Below are 6,130 nucleotides of genomic sequence, written 5' to 3'. Positions count from 1 at the left end.
ACTTGGGACATTTCTCCCCCCTGCCCCCACCCCCTCCGTCCCCTCCCTCTCCCCCCACCCCCTCAATACCCAGCAGAAACTATTTTGCCCTTATTTCTAATTTTGTTGTAGAGAGAGTATAAGCAATAACAGGAAGGGACAAGGGTTTTTGCTGGTTGAGATAAGGATAGCTAAACAGGGAGTTGACTCACATTAATTTCCTGTGCATGTGTGTTACCTTCTAGGTTAATTCTTTTTGATCTAACCTTTTCTCTAGTTCCTGGTCCCCTTCTCCTATTGGCCTCAGTTGCTTTTAAGGTATCTGCTTTGGTTTCTCTGCATTGAGGGCAACAGATGCTAGATTTTTTAGGTGTCTTACCTATCCTCACCCCTCCCTTGTGTGCTCTCGCTTTTATCATGTGCTCAAAGTCCAATCCCCTTGTTGTGTTTGCCCTTGATCTAATGTCCACATATGAGGGAGAACATACGATTTTTGGTCTTTTGGGCCAGGCTAACCTCACTCAGAATGTTCTCCAATTCCATCCATTTACCAGCGAATGATAACATTTCGTTCTTCTTCATAGCTGCATAAAATTCCATTGTGTATAGGTACATTTTCTTAATCCATTCGTCAGTGGTGGGGCATCTTGGCTGTTTCCATAACTTGGCTATCATGAATAGTGCTGCAATAAAAAAAGTGTGCAGGTGCCTCTGGAGTAACCTGTATCACAGTATAAAGAATCATTTTTGAAAAGCTATATAATGTATTTGTGTTTTAAGTTAAGTGTTACTAAGAGTCAAGAAGTTTAAAAAACTAAAAAGCTTATCTAGTAAAAAGGATATAGTAAGCAAAAGTTAATTTATTATTGAAGAAAAACTATTTTATAAACTTAGTATAACCTAAGACTGTTGTAATGTCTACAACAGTCTCCTATAAACCTTGTACAGGGACTGGAGGTGTGGCTCAAGTGGGCAGAGGGGTTGCCTAATAAGAACAAGACCTAGAGTTCAAACTCCAGTTCCACCAATAAATGAATTAATTAAAAGACTTTAAAACCTACATATTTTGTTACATTTACTTATTTTTGGTTTGGTGCTAATGCAAACTAAATCCTTTTTAAATTTCAAATTCCAATTATTATAGGTATACAGGAGAGCAACTGATTTGCACATTAACTTTGTAACTTACAGCCCATCTTATGATAGCTTATTTGTTCCAGTTTTTTGTTACTGCTGTGTTTGGAATTTACATATCCATGCCACTTTAGATGTATACTCTTTCTTTTCTTACTATGCTAGTGAAGAGTTTTCATATATATTAAATGAATGGTGAAAGGGAAAATTCATGCATTGTTCCTGATCTTACTGGCAAAGCATCCAGTTATTTACCACTAAGCATGTGAGCTATAGATTTTTTGGTAGACGTGCTTTATCAAGTTAAGGAAGTTCCTCTCTATTCCTACTTTGTTAAAAGTTTTGATGCAGGAATGAGTGTTGGAGTTTGTCAGATGTGGGTTTTTTTTTTTTTCTTAAGCTACCAACATGATAGTAGCCTGTTAATACGATGAATTGTACTTTTTTTTTTCAGTACTTGGAATTGAATACAGGGCCGTGAGCATGCTAGGCAAGTGCTCTACCACTTGGATCACGCCCTTAGCCCTTTTGATTTTATTTTGTTTGATAGGGTCTTCCTTTGTGCTGTTTTCCAACTCATGATCCTCTTGACTCTGTCTTCTGAGAAGGTGGGATTACAGTAGTCCACCACCATGCTAGCTTAATTATACTGCTCTTTAAATGTTGGAGCAGCCTTGAAAATCAGAAATAAATCTCAATTGAAAGTGGCATACAATCATTTTTGTACATTGTTGGATCTGAGTTGCTAATATTTTGTTGAAAATTTTCACATCTATGTTCACGAAAGGTATTGGACTATAGCTTTCCTTTCCTGTAATTCCTTTGTCTGTTTTTGGTATCAGGGCAAGCCCTCAGAAAAAGTTAGGAAGTATTTCCTCTGCTTTTATCTTTTCAAAAGGATTGTAGGAAATTAGCATAATTTCTTCTTAAGTGTTTGGTAGACTTCACCAGTGAACCTGTCTAGGCCTAATACTGTTTTAAAAGATTATTGACTTATTTAACTTAATAAATATGGATCTGTTTTAGAAGGTTATTGCTTTAACTTAATATGGACCTATTCAGATTATTTATTTTTCCTCTTGTGTATGTTTTGGTAGTAACCTTTTGTCTTTTAAGAAATTTATCCACTTTCTGTAGGTTGTCAAACTTATGAACACAGCATTGTTCAGAGTATTCCTATTATTACCCTTTTAATGTTTACGGGGTCTGTAGTGATAGTCCTTTCAAATTTCATATTAGTAATTTGTCTTCTCTTGTTTCTTGGTTTGGGTAGAGGTTTATTAACTTATTGATCTTTTCAAAGAACCAGTTTTTTATTTACTTGATGCTTTTTTTTGGTGGGGAGTGATCCTGAGGTTTGATCTCAGGGTCTCACACTTACTAGGCAGGTGCTCTGCCACTTCAGCAACTCCATCACCCTTGGTTTACTTAAGTTTCTCTACTGATTTCTTGTTTTCACTTGTTCTGATTTTCATTATTTGTTTTCTGGTTTCTTGGGATGTAATTTGTTCCCGTTCAGTAGAAACTTACTAGATTTTTCCTTTCTTCTATATACATACATACATATATATATATATATTCAGATCTATAAACTTCTCTCAAAGAAGCTATTATTGCACCAAACTTTGAAAAGTCATGTTTTCAATTGCATTTTTTACAAAATATTTAAAATTTCTGTTTAGCCTTCTTGTTATTTAGAAGAGTATTACTTAATGTATTATTTTTCTCTATCTTTTGGTCATTGATTTCTAGTTTATTTCCACAGTGGTCTGAGGGCATATTTCTTTATCTTTGTTAGGGTGTTTCATAGTTGCCTGTCCAGGTGAATGTTCAGGGAGAGCTTGAGAATGTTTATTCTACTATTTTTAGATGAAGTATCCTACAAATGTCAGTTAATTCCAGTTGATTGATGGTGTTCTTCAGTTAACCTAGGTCCCTAATGATTTTCTGCCTGTGAATTAATCAATTACAGATAGAGGATCATGTAAGTTTCCAACTGTAACAGTTGGTTTCTACTTCATCTAGTTTTTTTTTTTTGTAGTTCTATCAGTTTTTTTCCAGGAGTATTTTGCTGCTTCAGTGTTAGGCACATACACATTGAGGATTTTATCTTCTTGGAGAATGAGCCTCTTTATCATTACACAATGCCCCTCCTCATCTATGATCCTTTTCCTTGCTCTGAAGTCTTTGTGAGAATTAAAATCTTTCGATTACCGTTAGCATGACATATCTATTTTTCTGTTTCTATTGCTACTTCCCCCACTCACATCCATTCTATTGATGATCCCATCAAAGGCATTCTTCTTCTGTTAACTTTGCAGTTTTAGAATTTTTTTTATTTCCTCCATTTCTCTGCTTTTATTACCCATCTCTTCTTGCACGTTGTACGCTTTCTCCACTAGTCATATTTATTTTAAATTCCCAATCTGATAATTCCAACATCTTTGTTATATCTATCTGAGTCTGGTTGTGATGTGTGATGCTCATCTCTTCATTTTTGTTGTTGTCTTTCCTTTGTGTTGGATGTTGGATATGATATTCTGAGCAAAAGAAATTGCAGCAAACAAGCCTGTTAGTGATGTGGTGGTAATGAAGATAAGGAACATTATATAGTCCTATGATTAGGTCTTTTAGTGAAACTAGGCTCCTGGACTCTCTTTCACAAGTGTTTCTTCCCTATATCTAATCGCCCTTTATGTGAAACAGGAAAGCTGGAGTGGGTTGAAGTTGAGTATTTCCCTTTTTTCAATTGGGTAGGCTCTGGTGAAACCCAACGTGATCAGGTTGTAGCTCTTTTGAGAACAGAATTTTGTTAAGGAAAGCTGAGTTCTCTGGGTTTTTTTTCAGAATGGTTACTTTTCCCTACTTCTATTTTTTTTTAACTCTAATATTCAGTGGGACTCCCAAAGGTGAAACTTACAAAAGTATACCTTCTTTGGCCCACATCTTTGAGACCTGGCTCTCAAGTATTTCTCTGAAGTTAGTCTGCTTGGTTCCCAGCAATTAGTCAATTACCCCTTGAATATTTCTACCTGATGCTAGCTCCTGTGGTGGTTTCTGGGTAGATTCTCCTCCAGGTAAACAGACTTTCTGCCTATGTCTTCAGTTTTCAGGTTGGTAGTTTGTCCTGTGACTTTAACTCTCTGATGGATCAAAGTGTTGGTTTTTACTTTTTTCAGCTTCTTTGTTACATGTCAAGCTGGAAGCCAGAAATCCCTTATGTTGCTTTTGAAGAAACTGCCAATTTTCCAAACTGGTTGTACCATTTATCATGACACAAGCAATGTATGAGAGATGTAGTTTCTCCACATCCTTGCCAGCACTTGGTAATTTTTTAAACGGTTCTAACAGGTATGTAGTTATATTTCAATGTGGCCTAATTAAAATTTCCCTAATGGCTAGAGATGACAAATATTCTTCTTATGTGCTTACATGCCATCCACCAATCATTTCCAGTGAAAACTCTGTTTTTGCTCATTTCCTAATTGGATTTGTTTTTTACTGTTGAGTTTTCAGATTTCTTTACATATTCTAAATCTGAGTCTTTTGCCAGACATCTATTTTGCAATATTTCCCCAGTCTATAGGTTTCCTCCCTATCTTTTTAATAGTCTTTAGGGAGAAAAAGTTTGTGATTTTGATGAGGATGAGGTCAATTTATCAATTCTTGTCCTTTTTTGGCAGTACTGGGGAGGGGTTTGAACTCAGGGCCTCATGTTTTATAAGCACACACTCTACTACTTGAGACATGCCACCAGCCCTTTTTGCTTTTATTTTTCAGATTGGGCCTCAAGCTTTTGATGGGGCTGGCCTTATATCATGATCCCCCTACCTCCATTATCCATTGTGGCTGGGATTATAGATGTGTACCACCATGCCACGGTCATTTTTTGAGATAGGGTTTTTTTTTTTTTTTTTTTTTTTTTTTGCCTAGGCTGCCCTCAAACTATGTCTGCCTTCAAAGTAGCCAGGATTACATGTGTGACCCACCATGTTCAGACTAAGTTTTTCTTTCATTAACATTTTTTGGTAAGATGTGTTCATCAAGAATTATTCACTATTAAGTGACTTTCTCCTGGTTTTTTCCTTCACATTTTTATAGTTCTGTTTTACATTTACATCAACGATCTGCTTTTCAAAGAAGTGAGGTTTAGGTGGAAGCTCTTCTTTTTCCCCTATGAAATTCAATTACTCCTCCAGATAAGTCTTACAAGCCACATTTACCACAAATTATCACCAATAGACAACGAGCTTCCTCTGCATTTTACTAAACTAGTTTGCCAAAAAGAATACAAATCTTGATTCGGGAAAAGGTGGGGTGGATTTGTGATCTCTTTTTGGGCAGTTACAGTGGCAGTATTTACAACTCGGTATGGAAATACCAGGAGGTAGGGAATCAAGATTGACTAAGACAGGGATGAAAAGGAATTCAAAAAATGAACTTCCCTGTCCTTTGCTTAGTGATCAGATTCTAGCAAACCTAAAGTAAAAAAAGAAAGAAAGAGTCAATTTGCATACAAATTATGCTAAGGTATAAAGGATACATTAACTTGGTGTCTCCCATATCATAGTCATATCTGGCTTGCCTCAACAAATCTGCCATTTCATGTACTACTACGACTCAACTGGGAGTTACATACTTTTTTTTTTTTTTGGTAGTGCTAGGGTTTGAACTCATGGCCTACACCTTGAGCCACCCCACTAGCCCTTTTTTGTGATTGGTATTTTCGAGATAGATTCTCTTGCAAACTTATTTGCCTGGGGCTGGCGTCGAACAGTGATCCTCCTGATTTCTGCCTCCTGAGTAGCTAGGATTACGGGTGTAAGACATTGGCACCCAGCTGGGAGTTACATAATTTATTTGACATATTTACTAGTGTCAAAATAATCAAGTGATGCTTTGGAGACTGATTAGCAAACTATACCAGGCATCATAAATAAAACCAAGACTGTTATTAGATTGTAATCACTATTACTTTCTTGTATAGGTTTAACATTTTGCTGTGGGAATTTGGATC

The sequence above is a fragment of the Castor canadensis genome, chromosome 3 (assembly GCF_047511655.1).
Source record: "Castor canadensis chromosome 3, mCasCan1.hap1v2, whole genome shotgun sequence".
Taxonomy (NCBI): Eukaryota; Metazoa; Chordata; class Mammalia; order Rodentia; family Castoridae; genus Castor; species Castor canadensis.
This window is presented reverse-complemented; position numbering follows the sequence as displayed.